The sequence below is a fragment of the Canis aureus genome, chromosome 4 (assembly GCF_053574225.1).
Source record: "Canis aureus isolate CA01 chromosome 4, VMU_Caureus_v.1.0, whole genome shotgun sequence".
Classification (NCBI taxonomy): Eukaryota; Metazoa; Chordata; class Mammalia; order Carnivora; family Canidae; genus Canis; species Canis aureus.
Genome location: NC_135614.1, coordinates 16698172 through 16720676, shown reverse-complemented (window position 1 = coordinate 16720676; position 22505 = coordinate 16698172). Strand labels below are relative to the sequence as shown.

At 39.8% G+C, this 22505-nt stretch overlaps 1 long non-coding RNA gene across 4 annotated transcripts in view; it reads left to right on the top strand.

Moving 5' to 3' along the window:
* Positions 1–22505, top strand: part of LOC144312250 (uncharacterized) — a 46024-nt gene that overhangs the window by 8949 nt on the left and 14570 nt on the right. For 2 of the 4 annotated variants that reach the window (XR_013377749.1, XR_013377747.1), the window contains exons 4-5: positions 3654–3813; positions 10487–11741. This is a non-coding gene — a long non-coding RNA (uncharacterized LOC144312250). Of the gene's footprint in view, positions 1–3653; positions 3814–9301; positions 10459–10486; positions 11742–22505 lie in introns of those variants that run through there. The other 2 variants (XR_013377748.1, XR_013377750.1) reach the window with 2 other exon arrangements.

The window sequence follows — 22505 nt, the reverse complement described above, 5'->3', positions numbered from 1 at the left end:
CACAGGCAGAGGGAGAAGCAGGCTCCTTGCACCGGGAGCCTGACGTGGGATTCGATCCCGGGTCTCCAGGATCGCGCCCTGGGCCAAAGGCAGGCGCCAAACCGCTGCGCCACCCAGGGATCCCTATAGGTATCATTTCCTATTGCTCTAAGATAAAGTTCTATCATGATTTCCCAGGTCTTCTCATATGGTCTGCTTACTTCTCTAGATTCATGGGCAAATTACCTTTCATTCCTTAACTTGCCATATTTTTCTCTTGTGCCCTGCTCTTTGACTATGCTTTATCTGGTGTTTGAAGCACACTTTCCCCACACCCTGTACCTGGCTATTTTCATGAAAATTTAAGATCTTACTTTGAATGAGACTTTTTTTTTTTTTTAAATTTATGATAGCCACACATAGAGAGAGAGAGAGAGAGGCAGAGACACAGGCAGAGGGAGAAGCAGGCTCCATGCACCGGGAGCCTGGGATTCGATCCTGGGAATCCTGGATCCAGGATCGCGCCCTGGGCCAAAGGCAGACGCTAAACTGCTGCGCCACCCAGGGATCCCTGAATGAGACTTCTTTCTGAAAAGCTAATCTGTTTTGGGCTGAATTGTGTTTTTCCAAAATTCATATGTTGGAGCCCCAATCCTCAATGTGACTCTATTTGGAGATGGGGTCTTCAGAGAGGTTATGAAGGTTAAATGAGGTCATAAAAGTGGGGTCCTAACTCAGTAAGACAAGGTCCTCATAAGAAGAAAACACACCAGGCGCCTGAGTGGCTCAATGGTTGAGCGTCTGCCTTCATGCTCAGAGCATGATCCCAGGATCCAGGATCAAGTCCCACATCAGGCTCCTTGCAGGGAGACTACTTCTCCCTCTGCCTGTGTCTCTGCCTCTCTCTCCGTGTGTTTTTCATGAATAAATAAATAAACTCTTAAAAAAAAAAAGAAGAAGAAGAAAACACCCATGTGAGGAAAAGCCCATGTGAGGTCACAGGGAGAAGGTAGCCAAGGAGAGAGAGGCCTTAAGAGAAACCAGTTCTGCCAATCTTGATCTTGATCTTTTAGCCTCTAGAACGAAGAAAAAAAATTTCTGGGCAGCCCGGGTGGCTCAGTGGTTTAGCGCCACCTTCAGCCCAGGGCCTGATCCTGGAGACCCAGGATGGAGTCCCACGTCGGGCTCCCTACATGGAGCCTGATTCTCCCTCTGCCTGTGTCTCTGCCTCTCTGTCTCCCTCCCTCCCTGTGTCTCTCATGAATAAATAAATAAAATCTTAAAAAAAAAAAGAAAAAAGAAAATAAATTTCTGTTGTATACGTCGCTTGGTGTGTGGTGTTTTGCTATGACAGCCCTAGCAAACTAATACATAATCCTTCCTCTATTTCCTCATGGCATGCTAGGATTCTTCATTAGAATTTTCATCATGTGATATTGTAATCATCTGTTTTCCACATCTCCATGTCTCCTTTTAGACTGGAAGCTACTCCCAGGGCGGGGATTTGTCTTTTTTGTTCACCATTGCAGCCTGAGCTCCTCACAGAATAGTTTGCGTATCATAGACACTCAAATATTTTTGAATGAATTAATAAGTAGAATAACATATGTGAATATTCTTGTCTGATTAACAATAGATATTAACACTCAGTAAGTGTTTATTATATCTTCTCATTTCTCCTGTTTCCAATTGCTTCTTCCTAGCATAAGCTCCTTTTCCCATCCAGTAAATGTAATTGCAGCTTGAGTCTGCTATTTAAATTTAGACATGCCCAAGCACGTCTGAAGATCTTGTAGGACAGACCCACCAGCCATGACTGTGTATATAAGTTGTATCATCTCCTGAGAATCTAGCATTACACTTTTAACTTAGGAGTAACAAGCCTTGGTGGGCTGTGGGGAGAAGTGACCCAAAGTGTAGTATGATATTTATTACTAGGAGAGCCAACCAACTTGGTTGATTCCTTTCAAATATAGGCCAGCTCCAAAAGGGAGTGTACTAGTTTGCTAGGGCTATCCTAACAATGTACTATAGACCAAGAGATTTAAACAACAGAAATTGATTCTGGAGGCTAGAAGTCCAAGATCAAGGTAATGGCAGGGTTGGTTTCTTCTGAGGCCTCTCTCCTTGGCTTATAAATGACTGGCTTCCCCCTGTGTCTTCACATGGTCTTTCTTCTGTGCATATCTCTGCCCAAATTTCCTCTTCTTGGAAGGACACCAGTCATGTTGGATTAGGGTCCAGTCATATGACTTCATTTTACCTTAATTATTTCTTTAAAGGCCCTAAGTCCAAATATAGTCACCTTCTGAAGTACTAAGGGTCAGGATTTCAATATAAGACTTTTAGGCACACACAATTCACTCCATAATAAGGAACTAGGTGTTCATTTCCACATTGCCATCAAATGTGGATATCACACCAGGGACAGGAGCCAGAGAAATAGCATATTGCCCAGCAGAGGTGGCAGGACCACCTGAGTGAGAAGGAAGTGGCAGTGGTGCCCAGCAAAGAGGGACTAGACAGGGATCCCTGGGTGGCGCAGCAGTTTAGCGCCTGCCTTTGGCCCAGGGCGCGATCCTGGAGACCCGGGCTCGAATCCCACGTCGGGCTCCCGGTGCATGGAACCTGCTTCTGCCTCTGCCTGTGTCTCTGCCTCTCTCTCTCTCACTGTGTGCCTATCATAAATAAAAATTAAAAAACAAAAAAAGAGGGACTAGACAGAAAGGGGGAAATGGAAGTTCTCAATAACTTCCAGAAATATTTGAAGGAAACTTTGAAGAGAGTCCTGGGTCCTATTTGAACAAGAAAGAAATGAGGTATTACTTTGGTATTTTCCAAGACTGTGAGCCCTCTACTAAAACTAAACTAAACCCCCTTTAGACAATGCACAATTTCAAACTTTAATGATTACCTCTTAAAAGGTTCTAATGAAAATTACTCCTTTATCCTCAACCTATTTCCCGAGCCTGAATATGCCACTTGTACTTCATTTCCAGCTTCTAGCTTTCCTGTGTTAGTTCATAACTCCAACATCCTTTCATCTTTGACCTTTTCTTTTTCTCACTTCCAAAATCCAATCATAAAGATTCTACCTCTATAATTTTTCTGAAGGGTGCTTTCTTTTGTTCATGAATTCCTTACTGGTCCTATGAAAAAGCTTCTAAAGTTTTCTTCACATTCCAACTAATTCCTCATATATTTATAAATGATGATGATGATTTGGCTTTGGCCACAATTAGCCCCATCCCTCTCAGCTTTAATGAAATATAGCTTTCATTAGCTGGACTTACAGCAGGACCTGAGAAAAATTTGTAAGTATTGGAATGGGCAGGAAATGAGATTCCTATATACAAATGAAAATGATTAGCAGCTATATGGATGAATTTCATGTAAGGTTGAGTAAAACAAGTCAGAAAAGAACATGGGTGATATAGTTTCATTTATTTATCAAGCCATAAACAACAAACAATGTCACTTTAGGGTACATATTTGGTAAAACTGGAGAGGAAGATGTTAAACTCAAAAGTTTAAGACAGTGGCTGTCTCTAAGGTGGAAGGAGGGACATGATGGGGAGATATGTATGTGGAGTCACAACAGTATGGGGAACTGATCTGTATCTAAGCCAGAGTGATACTGTTGTATTTTCCCTTTTTCCCATCTCTAAAATTAGGTGACCATACAATCACTGTCAACTAGGAGGCAGTTCTGATAAAGTTGTATTGCTATAGAGAGACTTTAATAGGTATGAGGACTCATCTTCCTGCTGTGCCATTCCTTGTCCTGAAGGGGAGTTCAAATCTTTTCCCATTTTCAACTTCATAGAATGAAAGGTAAGACTAACTTTAACTTTAAACAGAAATTAACTATAGATTTTGTTTAAGAGTGAACATAGTATTGTGTGGATGGTAAGCATCATCTTGATTCAAGTGTAAATCTTTGACCCTAGAGGCAATTTTAACCTCCATTACCTGCCCCCCTACTACAGTGGTTCACTTAATATTTTGTGTGAAGTAGAATAGGTGAAATTCTTTTTTTTAGGTGAAATTCTTAAACAAATGGATAAATTCCAATATAACTGGAGAATGCTGAAAATTAAATAAAAGCTAAAATGTGCATTTAGTGGTCTATACCTATAGTTTTGTTGAGGATTTCCTCTTTCGGTACCCATGGTTCTTGGTCACACCACTTTGAAGAATGAAGAGATAGACCAGACAAAGAATGGCAGGCAGCAAAGTTATTGACCAATAGTAAAGTAATGGTACAGAGCTCCTGAAGAGGGAGGGGACCCAAGAGGGTTACCACTGGAATTTCTATGTCTAGGGTTTTTTATGAGCTTAATAGCACACTATTTTCATCTGATTAACCCTCCATGTGCCTGTCATCCAATCAGGTTTATTTTATTTTATTTTATTTTATTTTATTTTATTTTATTTTATTTTATTTATTCACGGGACACACACACACACACACACACACACACACACACACACACACAGAGAGGCAGAGACACAGGCAGGGGGAGAAGCAGGCTCCATGCAGGGAGCCCAATGCGGGACTCGATCCCAGGTCTCCAGGATCATGCCCTGGACCAAAAGCAGGCGCCAAACTGCTGAGCCACCTGGGGATCCCTCCAATCAGGTTTTTATCTTTTGTCTATCATGTGGAAAAGGGTGGAGGGCTTTTTCCCGGGTGGGTATAAAATCCTTTTAAGGGTGGTTTCCTCTTAGAGTTGGAGTGGAGCCTGTCCCTACCTGCCTTTCTTCCAACTATCCTTCAACAGTTTCATGTTAAGACATCTCAACCCAGAATAGATCCACTCCCAGAGGTGACTTATGGTATGTGCCAAAGATCCCCAGAATAGAGTAACACTTCATTCATCATCTTGCATTGTCGATATTACTTGTGAATAAATGATTGAAAACATTATTTTATTTGTACCTCAGACTTTAAAAAACTGATTCAGGAACTGGCTAAAAGACCAGGAACTGATCAAAGATGAGTGCTCAGGTGTCCTCCATAAGTCACTTCTGCCCTGGAGCCAGAGTTCTTGGTGTCAAAGTGTATGGGGTTGGTGGTCTTGAAAATTGTTCATTATGACCTTGCCCTGTCACTCCTTAGATGTAATCTATTGTGCTAGAAAACTCCAAAGAAATCGTTAACTCCTTGACCATTACAAGGAGGACATACATTAAGGCATCTGTAAGGTGGGGATGCAGGTCCTAGTGATGTAGGAATTGATTGGGGTTTGGAACTGATGACTAAGAAAGAATTCTTGAGATGTCTTCAGTGCAAAAAGGTGGTTTTATTAGAGCATGGGTATAGGACCTTTGGGCAGAAAGAGCTGCACGGGGGTCATGAGGAGTGGCTAATTATGTACTTTCAAGGTGGGAGGGTGTTAAGGATAGCACAGACTCCCAGGTGTTTTGAAAACAAGGTTTCCAGGACCTTGAGGGGACTAGCTAGTGTTAGGAAAAGGTCATTTATTACTGTCTAATAAAACCTTAGTCATGAGCCCCTTCAGATGAGTATTAGTGGGTCATATACTTGGGGGATGATTACCAATATATACCTTGGGGGTAGAGATAAAAGAAGTTTCCAAAGGAATTTTAGTATGTTAAAGTAGACTCACAGGATCCTGGGGGTCAGGCTAAAATTGCCTTTTGCCCTTAGCAAAGTGTTAACATTGAGGCAGCTGAGTCCTTGGAGGACAGTCTGTTTCAAGGACTTGTTAATGGACAATAAGTAGTAAGGAAACTTTTTTTTCTTTTACCTATTTCCCACATCACTAGCAAGAATAAAAGCTGCAAAAAAGTCTTTTATGGAGGTCTCTTCAGTGTCCCTGTCTCACAACCTCTTGTATACAAACTATGATAAAGTTAATAGTTATTAGCAAACTCCAAAATGTTCTCCTAATACTCAGAAAAACTGAATGGATTTGGTTTTGTAACTTGGGCAGAATGAGTAATTTTGTGTGTGTGTGTGTGTGTGTGTGTTATTTTATTATTTTCCATTTAATAGTAGTTACAGGATACTTCTCCTTTGCAATAAGTAATAACCAAAGCATCCCCAGAACAGGGCTACAGAGCCAGACCATTCAGGGCTTGGAATTGTTAAAAAAAAAAAAAAAAAAAAAACCTTAACTGAGTAAATTCGAAGATCTAATTAGCTTTATTCATTGATTCATGAAGCTGGCTGCATTCCATCTAGCAAGTAGAAGGAGTTCTGAGAAACTGTACAAAATGGAAGGTTTTGGGACAGGGACAAGGACTGCAGAAACAAAAGAGATGACTATTTTGGGCAAGGTTGCTTTTCTTGGCAGAAAAGTAGAGATATACCATGCAGATTCCCTCAAGAGCGTTGACCGGGAAATTCCAGACTGATTGATAGAAAATTCCACTCTTGGGAGAGGCTGAAACTTCAATTAGGTTAGATATTAAGTCTTGGTTTGCTGACACCTAGGCTCAGCACAAGTGACTCCATCTTGGGCCTGCTGCTTCTTTTTTAACATAATATAGATTTTTACACTTGTCTCCAAATGAAATTACTCTTACACCCCCAGAGATACAGAAAAGACTGAGAACAGACGGCATTTATCACACAATTTGAAACGTGTATTCCCTCCTGGATGCCATGCTTGTAGTGCACTATGAATTCATTTGTTTTATGAATCTCCCAATTATCTTTTGAATGACATGATTCAGTTTGTTGGATGTGACTATTTAAATTGTGTCCTAATAGGGGTGCCTGGCTAGCTCAGTCAGAGGAGTGTGCAACTCTTGATCTTGGGGTCATGAGTTTGAGCCCTACATTGGAGATAGATATTACTTAAATTGAAAAAAAAAAAAAAAAAAAACTATGTCCCAATTTTAAGCCAATTTTTGGCATGTCTTCATCGTTTAGCATAATGAGACTTGGCCCTTTCTCTCTCATACACAGGGAGCCCTGCAGAACTACTGATTGTCTCATTTTGTTCAATACTGAATGAACACAACCAATGAAGCACTCTTTGTAAAACTTACCTGGCATCTCTGTTCCCTATTTCTCACCAGCTTCACCTTGAGTGAGAAGTAGGATTTTAAAAAAAATTTTAAAAAAAATTTCCAAAGCAGTGGTTCTCTAAGCCCCATCTCTGAGGAAACTCAAATTCTTTCCAAATAGTTCTAGGAGTCCCCAGTGCCTCACGTATGTCTCAGATACTGTAGGGCTCAGGTACTGTAAAGCCCATAAAGGATGATATGGATTATGTGGCAGCTATTATTTATTGAATGCCTACTATGTGTCAAGGTGTTCACAAGGAAAGGGACAATCTGGGCAATGGCAGGAGACATTCTCCTGTCCTTTGTAGAAACTCAGGGGAAGGGGAAGTCATCACCCACCGACATGTGATTAAAACTTGGTCTTAAAGATCTTCAAAGCCTTGAGAAGACAGGAAACCAGAAAACACTGTAATTTCAAATTCTTGGGTGATTCCCCATGTTGGAAGTTGTAGAGACCTGAAGTCACTTTTGTGGCCATCTTCCTCCTGAATTGGAACAATTCTTCCAATAGGTTGTTAGTCCTAAAATGAAAAGTGAAGAACCTTTGCTGACATAGAGACATTTTGACAAACTCCACTTCTTGTCGCTGACAGCTGCTTTGGGAGTGACAGTGGTTTTAAAATGTTTTTTTTGTAGGGAAGAGTGAATTGCACCTGGGAGATTGGTGACCTTTAAGGGGACTACCTTTTAGCTGAGAGGCAAGCACACCGGGTCAACCACCTACATTAATACTATCCTTCTGTGCTACCTTCTCTCATTACTTTCCAAAGTAACTCTCCTCTTCAGACTCCCTGCACCCCTGGTACCCCCTAACTCTTAACTGATGACCTGGCTTCAGACTTTACCAGGAAAATAAAAGAAAATAGAAAATAGTTAGTCATTTGGGAGTGATTCCTTTAAACCCTAAACCAAATCTGCCAATTTGTCTTCAGCTGTACCTTCTCTTGCTTCTTTCTCTGTGTCCACAGATCCTTAACTATCAGATCATGTTTCTTATCTAATCCCAATCAAACCTCCACTGTGGCCCATATGGAGCAACCTCCCTTAAACCAGACTCCAGAACTTCATAAATGTTCTGATTTTGCCCTTTCTGCTCTGGGATACTTAGCCTGTGCAGGTAGTGCTTTCCCTTATCTTGGTGAGAACACTTACCTTAGCAATAGCCAGCTCTTCCTTGGGAGAGCTGAATGGCTGCCATCTCACCTCGGGCACTTGGCTTCTACAGCTAGCCTTTCTTTTTTGCATTATTGTTCTCTTTCTTTCTACTGGGTCAGCATACAAACCCACCCATCCTTAAATCCCCATTTGTTCACACTTGTATCTCCCAACTTCCAGCACTTTATTGCTTCCCTCACAGGTATGTGTCTTTAAACATACACACACACACACACACACACACACACACACACACACACACAATGTTTTAAATAATATATTCACATACTTCAAAAACTCCAATGGCTAATTCTCCTTGCTAGAGGCATCTTGTATGTACTTGGAGAGATACACATATGGAAGCATCCAGCAATAATACTATAATGCACACACTGTTCTTTACCTCTCACTAGACAACAGATCCTGGCAATCTTTCTGTATCAGAGCAGAAAGATCATAGCCAAACTTTTCTGGTGGTTCTTGTCTAACTTTCCTAACCTCCTATTCTCTCTTTAATTTATTCTAGTGTGGCTTCTGTCCCTTCCAGTGAAATGGCTATTTTCCAAGCACTAGAAATCTCCACTTGCTAAATCTAAACGTTGCATGTCAGTCTATCACCAAGATGCACAGGTGCGAGAGAGAGTACCTGGTGCCAGGGACCCACACAGATCAGGTTTGGCCACTCGTGGCTGATAAAATTAAAAAACAGAGATATGGGTGGCAGTGAAACAAGAAAGGGATTTATTTCAGTGAAGCAAACCCCCTTAGAACAGAGGACTAGCATCTCAAAGACTGCCTCCGAGGTGCTGAAAACACTGAGATTTGTATAAGAAAAACACAGAACAAAGGTCAGTGGGTAGCTTTAGGTAGGCAGTGAAGGTCAGGTCAATCATTGTCTTGGAGTCAATCACAGGTGGGCAGGGTCTTGTCAGATCAGGGCAATCCCTAGTCTTGAGACAGTAGATTGGTTCCCATGGTGGGGGGGGGGGTGCGGGAGGGTCTTTCTCCTGAGTCAAGAGATAAACTGGAAAGAAGAACTTACTCAATTAGGAAATACAGACAGAGGTCAAAATGGAGATAGTTGAAGTCCTCTTTCAAGTCCTCATCTTATCTCACTTCTTGGCAGCATCGGACACAGCAAGCACTCTCTCCCTCTTGTGCTTCATCGCCTTGCAGAGAAGAATTTGCTGCAAAGTAAATGAAACATGGACCACTAGCACCTGCTCCTCCCAAGGACCCACAGGAGTTCTAGCCATGTGTTCACAAGATCATGTAATTTTGTAAAATTTGTAAAGTACTTTCACTGGAATCGGTCAAGATCATTGTCTTTTTTTCATTCTGAGCTCAACTTCATCACGTTTCTCCCTGCATTTAGCATCCCTGCATTCAGCTCAGGGAAATTGAGTTGCAAACACATTTAGGTGGGATTTATCACACCAGTGCAGTGGGGTCTGTGCGGCAGGAGGTCCAGGAATTCTCATTTGGCCCACTTTCCCCACCTCTCACCCAGAGCTGTGACGTGAAAATGCAGACCTGGGGTCATATCATGACATCATCATGTCCTATGGCACCCTGCTCTGTAGGTGCACAAGTTGTGGGGGAAACAAGTTTTGACACAGATTAAACTGGAAGCTAATCCGTGAAAAAGTCTTCTAATCTTCAGACACATATATTTGTAAGCAATTAGATTCTCTTTGACAGTTTACCAAATTAAAAGTCCTCTCCTATCAGGTATTTATATGCTCAATCATGCAGCACGCGCATTAAAAATGCGCTGTGCTTTTTAAAAATGGGACTCATGCAAACCAGAAATTATCAGAAGAAAACTATAGGGCAGGAACATGCACAGTACTGCAGTGAGTATACACATATAAACAGTTGAGTGTTTTATGCATCTTGATGTACTGGATTGCATTTTAATGTACTTGCCCCTTCAAAATCTGGTGGTTCTGGATGAAATGGCACCAAAATTGGCACCAAGAGAGTGAAGTGGTCTAAAGAAACTAGCGTTTCAGATGAAGAATTCCTATACATTTTCATCAGAAAGTGAATGTATATAGAATAAAAGAAATTTGGTTTCACAATTGCATTGCTCTATGCAACAGAGCAGCAATTAAAACGTATCTGAATTGCTCTTCTGTATACGTTCATTTTAGATCTTTGTTTTTTGGTGCTAGCGATTATTTCACTATTCAACTATGATGAAGAGGCAGTATCTTCATGAAAGCCAAAACATAAACTATAAGAAAGAACAGGTGGAAGGTTTAAAATGCCCCCCCCCCCACAATTTTTTTTTATTATATTTCAACAGAAACTAAAGTCTCTGGTATTCAAAATCATGAAGATTAGGGAAAGATTCATGATAGCCAACAGAAGAGATAAAAATGCTTGTGATAATGAAAACGCTTGAAACAGGAAACAAAAAAAAAAGAAGGAAGATGAAAGTAATAGTGAAGAAAAATGAACTTTGTATCCTCAAAGGAACACAGAAACATCAGAATCTGCTTCACTTTGATGAGCTAATTGATTTGGTAATTGCCATGATCTTTCATTGTGGTCTGTTATGAAGAACAACAATTTTATTCAACATCAAATGGAGTTCACTTTTTCCAAATTTTGGTCTAATAATATTCACAGAGAATTCAACAGAACAAATCACAGGAAAGCATATACTTCTCAAACAGATACATTTGGGTCAAACTGCTATGAGAACCTGGCTGGCCTATTCTAAAACTAAAAGTTGCATTTTTTCTTTTGTTTGTAGACTGTTTTCAACAAGACAGATTATGTCAGATGGGTTTTAGTACTGGGTAAATATGCTAAGAAGTTTAAAAAGTTAAGTATATCCCACAGAGTGCTAGGTTTGCAATGTTTACTTGAAATAACAGTTGACTCTTTAACAACACAGGTCTGAACTACATGGGTCCACTTATTCATGGATTTTTAAAATAAATAAATGCAGTACTTTATTCCCCCCCTCAATACAGTACTTTAAATGTATTTTCTCTTCCTTATGAGTTCCTTAATAACATTTTCTTTTCTCTATCTTATTGTGGGAATACAATATACCGTATGTATAACACAAAATATGTGTTAATTGACTATGGTTTCTGGTCAACATTAGGCTATCAGTAGTTAAGTTTCTGGGGAGTCAAAAGTTATACTCAAATTTTTTACTTCAGGGGGTTGTTGCCCCCCCAACCCCTACATTGTTCAAGGATCAACTGTATATATATGTCTAATTAAAATGCACTAAACCAGCTTCTTGAAAAATCAACAGGAAAAAAAACAGGAAAAACATTCTGAATTATTTAGAATGCCATAAACAGTAGCAGCAGCTATTACATTTTTAAGTAAAAATCGCTTCAGAGGTCCTAGTGAAAACATTGTGTTCTTCAAACGAAAGTAGGTAATTTCGTGGTAATCCCTGAACTAATTGTTGAATTTTGCTTTTGCATAAGAAACTTGGAAAAAATGTCAAAATAAAAGAATGAACGTGACTCATCTAAAACTTATGGACAACTGGTGTATCAAATTAACTAGTGAAATAAAATACATAAACCAGATATCCAATACTACTCTATTAGTGAAAGTCTATACATGGCAGTGCCAGATTTTCAGATGGCGATTGTTGTATTCTCCATTAACAATAGAAACACCCATGAACAATTTTTAACTTATCACTAACTAAAAACTATCTGTGATTTTATTCAACACTTGCACTCTTCTATTGAATAGTATTCATGGTCAGGTGTGCTATCATGTAACTGCTAGGGATGGCGAAAGCAGAGAGCTACAAGCATTCTTTTAAAACACTAGTTATGGAGTGCCTGGCTGCCTTAGTTGGTGGAGCATGCGATCTAATCTCAGGGTCGTGAGTTTGAGCCCCATGGTGGTCATAGAGATTACTTGAAAATAAATTTTTTTTAAAAACCCAGTAATTATGCAGAATTTTCTTAATTTGAGGGAAAGAAGAAGCTGCCTTGGTAGTAATCTGAAGTTATTCACTATGTCAGTATTTTGCAACAGTTATATTTTACTGTTTTGATTTTCTCTCACATATATTTTATTTCACTTAAAATTTTTTTTTCTTTTCAAAATTTTATTTAAATTCTAGTTAGTTAACATATAGTATAATTTAGGTTTCAGGAGAATTTAGTGATTCATCACTTACATACAACACTCAGTGCTCATCACAAGTGCCCTCCTTAATGGCCATCACCCCTTTAGCCCATCCCTCACCCACCTCCCCTCCAGCAACCCTCAGTTTGTTCTCTATTGTTAAGAGTCTCTTATGGTTTGCTTTCTTCTCCCTTTTTCCTTTCCATATGTTCATATGTTTTGTTTCTTAGATTCCACATGTAGTGAAACCATATGGTTGTCTTTCTCTGACTGACTTAGTTTGCTCAGCATAATATTCTCTAGCTCCATTCATGTTATTGCAAATGGTAGGATTTCATTCTTTTTGATGGCTGAGTAATATTCTGTTGTTTATATGTACCACATCTTGTTGGTCCATTTATCAGTTGATGGAAATTTGGGCTCTTTCCCTAATTTGGCTATTGTAGATAATGCTGCTATAAACATTGGGGTGCATGTACAGAGCATACAGAGCATTTTAAATAAACATGCCAATTTAGGTTTTTTTTTAAGATTTTATTTGAGAGAGAGAAAGAGCATACAAGTGGGGGAGTGTGGCAGAGGAAGAGGGAGAAGTAGGCTTCTCACTGAGCAAGGAGCCCATCACAATCCTGGATCCCAGGCCCCTGAGGTCATGACCTGAGCAGACGGCAGATGCTTAATCGATTGAGCCACCCAGGTGCAGCTCAGATTTTTTTAAGAAGAAATCTAAGTGTAATGAGATGATCTTCCCATTATAAAGCTGTTTTAAGCCTTGCAATATGGATATAACAATGTTTCAAGGATTCTAAAACATATTTTTCCAAGACCCAGAAGAGAAAGCTTAACACAACCAGATGCAATGAGTTTATTCAAAGCATTGGTTAAATTAGACTATGTTGTTTTAATTGCAATTTGGAAAAATGTTTTGGAGTATTTCAAAAACAAGTAAGAAATTACAGACTGATTTGGACTTATATAAAGGATATTTCTTATGTCATTTTAAATTTATTGATATATAAAATAACAGAATTCAAAAGAAAAGAGGATGGAATGTGAAATAAAAGTGATGTTAGGGGTACTGGGTGACTCAGTCAGTGTCTGACTCTTGATTTCAGCTCAGGTCATGATCTCAGGGTCCTGAGATCAAGACTCATGTCTGAGCAAAGAGCTTGCTTGAAATTCTCTCTCTTCTTCTCTCTTGGCCCCTTTCCCCATCTCTTTCAAATAAATAAATCTTTTTTTTTAAATAAATCTTTTTTTAAAAAAACTGATAGATTAATTATCCTGATATTGAGAAACAAATTGTAACAGATTAAGATAAAAGCAGCAACACATTGAGAGGAAGAGATATATTTTGAATGGAAGGAATGAATAAACTTGTGAATTGTTTGGAAATCCTGCTAATAAAGAGAAGTAAGTCATGTAAACATGTTGAGAAAAAAACTTACATTCCTTGCTAATTTACATGGAAAACTAATAGTGATGAAACTAACATAAAACTTCAATATGACACTACAAGGACATCAGGACATTGGTGACAACTGGTAAAGGAAAACTACGGAAGAAAACCTGAAATGCCCTACTATCCCACAGCTTGTGAAACAAACCTGATAGAGGTTTCCTAATTTTGACATTAGTCTTAAAAACATACATGACATTACAAACTATGACCCATGAGGTTCAAAGCAACTTTTTTTAAAAAAGGTTTAATTTATTTATATGAGAGAGAGAACAAGCACACACAAGCTCTCATGTACAAGCTGGGGGAGGGGCAGAGGGAGAAGCAGACTCCCTGCTGAGCGTGGTGCCCAATGTGGGGCTCAATCCCAGGACCCTGAGATCATGACCTGAGCTGAAATAAAGAGTGGGGTGCTTTTTTAAAAAAGATTTTATTTTTTGAGAGACAGAGAGAGAGACGTGTGGGCAGAGGGAGAAACAGGCTCCCTATAAGGACCCTGATGCCGGACTGGATCCCAGATCCTGGGATCACACCCTGAGCTGAAGGCAGAAGCTCAACCGCTGAGCCACCCAGGCGACCCAAGAGCCACCCAGGTGCCCCAGTTGAAAGCAACTTTTAAAAATTAATAATAATAAAACAAATTCAATCTACAATGCCAGAGGAAAGTTTGAATTCTTTCTATTCAAACCATAGATAATTATACACTAAAGCCATAGTTATGTGAATAATCAGTATGAAGCCAAAATATGTAGGATAAGAAACTATTATAAGATTATTTTTTTGCTTATTCCAAATAAGTATTCACTCTACCTAATTTTGTTTTCGTAATTTTGCTTCTTTAAAGGAGGTTCCTCCCCAGTGCTAAAATCCTCAGGCTCCATAAAATGTAAATATGCTCCCATACTTCTGGTTTTCGTGATGCTACTGCCCTGGTTTTCTTCCTAACTCCCCCTTATTGCCCCTACTCATTTTCTTTTCTTTTCTTTTTTTTTTAAAGATTTATTTATTTATTTATGAGAGAGAGAGAGAGAGAGAGAGAGAGGCAGAGACACAGGAGGAGGGAGACGCAGGCTCCATGCAGGGAGCCCGACTCAGGACTCGATCCCGGGACTCCAGGATCGCGCCCTGGGCCAAAGGCAGGCACCAAACTGCTGAGCCACCCAGGGATCTCCCCTACTCATTTTCTAAGAGGTATTGTGCCCCAGGGTTCTGAGATGGGACTTCTGCCTGCTCCATGCACAGTTTCTCCCAGTGCTGCCCCTTGTCTATCCCCTGAACTCCGAAGGCCTATTTGCCTATTTGACAATCTGGGTGTCCAACAGGCATCTCAAATGGAACATGTCCAAAACAAAACTCTTGACACACACAAAAACTAATAAGCAAGAACTATTCCTCTTTCAGATTTACCAACACAGGAAATATCATCAAAGCCACCCAGTTATTCATGTCAAAACCACCAGTGATCATCCTTGATTACTCCTTCTCCTTCTCCCCTTACTTCTCATCCATTACTGAATCCTGTTGGCTTTTATCCCAAACCTGTCCTTGAGCCATCCACTTCTATTTCCGTCTCTACCATCCTAGGCCAACCTGCCATCATCCTCTTCCTGTACACTTGAAACAGTCTCCCAAATGGTCTCCTTGTCTCTCCCTTTCACAGTCCATTCTCCACAGCCATAGTGGCTAACCAAAGTTCAATAATGGCCTTCCCTTGCTCAACAACCCACCTTAATAAATCTCTGTCACACTAATAACAACATCTAAGTCTTTACTTTGGGCTGAAGGTCCTGTGTGGTTTGACTTTCGTCCACCTCTCCAAAGCCATCTCTATAGTCTTTCTGCTCCTTGAGCCCTTCAGGCTTGTTGCATCACTGCAGTGAAAGTGGATCCAGCATTCCTTCTGCTCAGAATGTTTTTCCCAAATGGCTATTAAAGAGGCTCTTACCAAGCCCTTCCCTAACCACTTATTCTAGTGGTTCTCCATGAGGGTGGCACCAATCTCAATGAGGTGTTTAGAAAATGTGTCGGAACATCTTTGTTATTCACAATAATTGGGGATACTTCTGGCATTTAGTGACAGAGTGGGAGGGGATGCTAGAGATGCCTGATGTCTGGCAATAAATAGTAGAGTCGTCCCAATGAAACATTGGCCTACATACTGCCTGACTTTGAATATCTTACTTGTCATGTATGAGAAAAAAACCTGTTTCTAGTTATATGTACCAAGAATCCTCTCTGTAGACCCAGAGATATCTAATGACTAAATATTTTTTGCCTAGTTTTAACATCCACTAAAATTTCTAGGGATGCAATTACCATGTGAATTGATGAAAGATAATGCATTATTTTGTTTGAGGCATTACCCAGAGTTGTTCCTTATTTAGGTAAATCATGTCACTAAGGGCAATGCCAGTGGTATAAGAGTCACTGGTAACACTCCTGTAATCATTGGGCATTTGTGGCTATTGCATTCATGGTGAGTAAATGTATGAATGCAAACATCTGACTGCCTCATCATGTTTTCAAGTATAGTCATGTTCAATCATTTACATATTGGAATGAATATTTTCTTATAAAATTATGTCCTTTTATTTCTCTTCATTATTAGTTGGACATATATATTTATATATGTATATGCAAATTATGTATGAAGTAGACTATATCATATAAGAGTTTATATTTTAGAATCATAAATGCTATTATATTTGTTATGGAGAGAGGATGTTGGGTTTGATAGGATTGAAAACTGTTGAGTTAATCTAAAGTAATCACTTCCTTTTACTTACCTTGTTTTATTTTCATCATAGCAATTATCACTAGCTAATAGTTTCTTGCTAATTAATTGGTTGATTTGATTGTTATGCATACCCATTCTGAAAGGTAAGCTCTGTGAGAGTATCAGTCTTATCTGTCTTATATAATGTTTTATTTTCAGTGCCTAGAACAGTGTCAGGAACAAAGTTCCTTCAATGAATGTCATTCAAAGGATGAATGGATGGATGGATGGATGAATGGATGGATAGAGAGGATGACAAGTGCCTGTTAGCTGTTCAGCTGCTGAGATTGGATTTGAGTCTCTCTAGCTTAAAAGTGATGATCAGAAACTTTTTTTAAAAAAAGGTTTTCCTTGTTCTTCTTTTTCCTTCGAGATAGTTATCAAAAAAGGGTGCTGCCACGTGATCCCTATCACAGCAGCTGACCTCGACTTCTGATAGCCAGGCTGTGATGCACCCTGCCCTAGCCTGACAATGCTTCAACTATCAACACAGTCGACACCAGCCCAGCAAGGCTCAGCCACAGCTGAAGCTGCTGAGGCCTGTGACAAGGGCGCCACCTTTGGCAGGATCTTTACCTCTGTTACTGTAGGATTTCCATACTCTGGGGTCTGTATGAACACACCTCAGGGGAGATAGGATGATGGTAGGAGGGGGGTCAAAGAACAAAATTTTTTCCTTTCCTTTTTTTCCCTTCCCTTCCCTTCCCTTCCCTTCCCTTCCCTTCCCTTCCCTTCCCTTCCCTTCCCTTCCCTTCCCTTCCCTTCCCTTCCCTTCCCTCCCTTCCTCCCTTCCTCCCTTCCTTCCTTCCTTGGCTCCATGCCCAAAATGGGGCTTGAACTCACAATGGGGCTTGAACTCACATCTTCAAGATCAAAGTCCCATGCTCTACTAACTGAGCCAGCCAGGGCCCCCAAAGAACAATTTTTTTTTTTTAAAGATAGGAGTTATTGGACTATGTTTGCTGCTGCGAATGGTTCAGTTGTGAGGGAGAGGATGAAGACAGAGAAGAGAAAGAGAATAATGCATGGGAATGGAGGGTTTGAAATCTAGCCACCCTGGGTCTAGTAGAGGAGAAGAGGTCTCTTGACCCTTCTTATTGTAGCAGGAAAGAACAAGACAAGGATGAACACAGACACTGGGAGGTTCATAGATTCAGTGCTGGGAAGATGAGGGCCCAGTAATAACACCTGATGTCTGATGGCTTCTACTTTGTTCCCGAAGCAAGAGGGTATTTGCTTGGCTCTGCAGACCCCTGTCAATCTCTTACTTAGCAAGCTTTCACAGGAACAGGCATCCATGGTGATCAAACATGTAAGCTTTGTAGTCAGGCAGACTGGAATTGTGTGTGTGTGTGTGTGTGTGTGTGTGTGTGTGTGTGTCTTGGGTGCACAGAATTGGAATTCACAGTAGTTCTAATGCTATACTTTCACCTTTGGTCCAGGCTGGCGCTTCACTGCTAGCTCCTCTGTGTGACCTTGAGCAAATAATTCGTTGCTCTGAGTCTTAGTTTTCCCAACTGCACATCTCCTCAACTACTATTTAACATAGAATTGGAAGTCCTGGTTAATACTATTTAAAGAAAAGTATTTTCCCATTGCATCACTGAGCAAAGCCCAACTGCTATCAAGAGAGACAATTTTCTAATTCCAGGACAGAACAAACAAACAAAAAGCACAATAAGAAAATAGAAAATCTAGAGACCTTCCCTTCACTTTTCACATCAGGGCATGCATAGAATAGGATAATTTTGGGGGCACCTGGGTGGCTCAGTAGATTAAGCATCTGACCCTAGATTTCGGCTCAGGTCATGATCTCAGGATTGTGAGATGGAACCCTGCATCAGGCTCCATACAGGGCATAGAGCATCTTAAGATTCTCTCTCCCTCTCCCTCTGCCCCTCTCCCCTCTCTTTAAAAAAAAGAAGAAAAAAAAGGTATGATAATATTGTATGAACTCTTGGTTAGAGTAATAATGCAGACCTGGGCAGAAGTACCAATCTAGACGCCAGGCACCAGACCCTGCCTATCCTGAGCTGAGGGGGTCAATAGTTTCATTTCTCTGTAACCCTTTTGTGGCATACCTGTTGGGAAGCTCTTAATGGAGAAGAGGTTAGTAAAGTCCAGATAACTGAGAAGGGTTTCATGGAAGAGATGAAAGTAGAACTTGGCTTTGAAAGATGGTAATTTGGAGGGGCAGTATTGATGGAAAAAGACATTCCAGCAGAGGAAATGACATGAACCAGAGCAGAGCAGTGGCACTGAATGCTAGATCTGTGGGCTCTGGGGAGAGCTGAAGACAGGGACAGATGACAGCAGGAGATCTAGGTTGAAATGTAGAGGAATTTTTGCGGGTTAGACCCCAAATAGGGAAATCTTAGAAATGGTCACATTCAGGCTCAGGGAAAAAGGAGGTCAATATTTTTTAATTAATTAATTAAGTCGAGAGACAGAGAGAGAGAGAGGCAGAGACACAGGCAGAGGGAGAAGCAGGCTCCATGCACCGGGAGCCCGACGTGGGATTCGATCCCGGGTCTCCAGGATCGCGCCCTGGGCCAAAGGCAGGCGCCAAACCGCTGCGCCACCCAGGGATCCCTAGACACTTCTGTATGATGCTGATGCAGTATAAATGGATGACCTCTATGGGGAAATGTTTGCAGAATCTATCAGAATTACAAATGCACATGTCTTTCAACCCAGAATTCCACTCAGAGGAATTTCTTCTATGTATATAGGTATATACCTTATATATGGGTATGTACAGGGTTACTTACATACTGTACCATTTTTGTAATAGCAAAGGTTGAAAACAAGATTTGGAAACACTGTGACTACTAACAGGGGACTCATTGAATAAATTATGGTACATAACTTGGTACAGTAGAATACTAGTTTTTATAGTTATAAAAAGAACAAGAGAGTCCTATGTATTTCATGTTTTCAAAGATATGCAGGATACAATGTTTAAAGTGCTCATACAGGTGCAAAAAAGCAAGGGAAAGAGGAGGTGTATACGTGCGTGTATTTATGTATAAAATAAAAGATTCATAAAAAATTAACATTGATTGCTTCTGAGTCAGGAAACTGGTTGCTAAGGGACAGGAGTGGGAAGAAAACTTTTTATAGCATATCTTATTCTTCTTCCAAACATTTGAACTCATGTGGATTCATTATGTACTTAAAAATAAATAAATTGAAATTGAGAGAATCCCTTTGACTGCTTAAAAAAAACCCCATCCATGATTCTTGATGCTCTAAGCATACAGGATACTTCCCAAGAGAAAAAAAATGATTAGTTTATTTTAAAAAATCAGACCTTTGTTTATTCTACTTTTATGAGTCTTCTGGATTCCTATTTTCATATTAAATATTCCAGCAATGGTCACTTGGTTCCACTTTTAATTCAAAATCTCTAATATCATCTGTACTTAATTAACTATCCAAAAACATTGATTGTACTTATTTTGTACATGGATTCAAATGAATTGTATCACTCAAGCTTCAGACTGAAATACACTGTGTATGGACCTCACAGTCATTCACATCATTTACTTCTATCCTTTCATGTAGGTGCTCAATTAAGATCGAAAGATAATGCTATCCCCACGTGTTTTAACAAAAGACCTTGGTGAAACTAACAAGTCTATTCATTGTTTTCATCCTTGAAAAAGAAATTGAAAATTGCCAAATGCACATTTTCCCCAGTTCTAAGTCTATGTCTAACCACACCCTGTCTGGACATAAAAATGCAGCCTCATTCGAGTTTGTTATTGGTAAGTACTTCCAGACACCAGTAAGCAACTTCTTCCTGTCCCCTGATCCCTACCCCCAAAAAGAGAAGAAAAAATTTTGGTAGAAAGCTTACAAATTTTTATCAATAATTGGGTCAATAAAGTAGACGTTCCTGAAGTAATACCTTCTATCAATAGGTAGTCTAATCCCTTTGTGACAAAGGAAAAGGAAAATTTCTCATAAAATAGGATGGTATCTCCGTGGGAGGGCCCTACTTAAATTCCATTATAAAGGAGTGCTAGACACAGCCTGCATTCTTGTTGTAATAAATATTGCTTGAAATATTTAAACCTCTCTGGGCCATGGAATTTTGTGTTAAAAATAGTTGTTCTTGTTATAGTTGTAGCTGTGTTTTAACAGACTGGTACATTTGCTGTAACTGCGTGTTGCTGCCCACCCAGACTGTACAAGTCCAGCTCCTAAAGCAGTAAAGCACTGTCTCCACCAGCTTACCCGTTAGTAAATTGGAAAGAATACTGGAGGTTGATGGACCAAAGGGATAAGATAGGTCGTCTCTCCTTTCTACCAAAGGGCAGGCAAAGCTGGGGCTTTGGGTAAACCAAAGGGAAGTTTTCAATGGTCCCAAAATAACTTTTTAAAGTTTACATAGTCCATAGGTCCAAGTAGCACTAAGTAACGGGAAAGCAAATAAGGCATCAGAACAAATGCAAGCAAAAGCTTTTCTTCCTTTTTTTTTTTTTCTTCCTTTTTTGATCGCTGTCAACCACGATGTAGGTTTTCAATGATTTTCTTTTTTAGCCAATAACAATCATCTATTTTAACAGGAGTATCACTGAACATGCTCTTGTGGAGCTAACGAAGCCCATAAAGCATCATGAAAAGTTGCTCTGGCATGTGCTGATGACTGAATATCTCAATTTTCAGTACCGAAGCCCAATGCTCACCTCTGTGCCCCTCTTCCCACAAGGCATCCTGCATAAAATACTTCTTAAATTACAGAGGCAGCAGCAAGAGGGAACCATGGAGCGTTTGCAGGCCTGCTCCTTGTAGTTTCTTAATATGTCCTCTAGGTGTCTTCAGTGACCAGTATTCTTGGAGATTTTCGTGCACAGGGGCCAGCTGGTGCTGGGTGAGTTCAGTTTGCAAGAAAGAGTTCTGCAATCGCTTCTTTGTAGCATTTGGATTACCAAGAATGAAGTATTTTGGATTTCATGTTTGCATTTTGTGCAATAAATACTTCTGAACATTTAAAAACCATTCATCTTAGGTAAAATACTGATCTTCTATTTCTACAACATGACTACTTAGGAAACTCTCCTTAATGTAAGTGGTTTAGGTGAGGTCCTTAAAAAACAGAAACAAAAACAAAAACAAAAACAGCAACAACAACCCTAAGTAGCTAAAGCAAACACATTTCACATTTCTTGGGATGCAGGGGGGAGGTTAGGAGATAAAAAGTGCAATTACTGAAAAATGTGAATCTAGCCTGCATTATGCAAATTAGTTGGCACAAAAGATAGACTCTGGGTTAAACTCTGCAGTAGGCTTAGGTTGTCAGCCTATGAGCTCCAAACTGTTCCTTTGTTATTATAAGTTTGGATTTGGGGAGAATTCTAAAAATAATATCAAATAGGAAGATCACGTTGTTCTCTAAACCTAAGGGAAAAAGTCGGAGGAGGGGCATGTGATTTGGAATTTGACAGGTAAATGTGGGTAGGGTCGGCGTTTATTGAGCTAGGGAGTTTCTGCTGCAAGCCTGGTCTATTGACTCTATTTGACTCCATGATGCTTAGTATAAGATATTGTGATCCAGCAGGGGTTTGCAACATCTAACAAGGTCGCTTTTCAAATAAGTTTCATTCAAATAGTTTTCAAATGCGTTTTTACGTTCAAAATAAGTAAGCAAGACAATGTGCAATTATAATGAAAAGATAATAGTAAAGCGTCCCATGAAATCATTTCCTTTTGTTCCTTTGTCCTTAGAACTACAGAATATCAAAGCATCTCTTTTTTAAAGCTTTTATCTGGAAATAGTTTCAAACTTACAACAAAGTTTGCAAAAGTAAAGAGAGTTGCACAAACACTCTTAGACCTTTTCTCCAGATTCACTTATATTTAACATTGATTCCATTTACTTTGTCAGTTGTGCCCTTGATCTCTCCCTCCCTCTTTCTCTATTTTTTTCTGAACTCTTTAAGGGTAAATTACAAATATCGTGGCCCT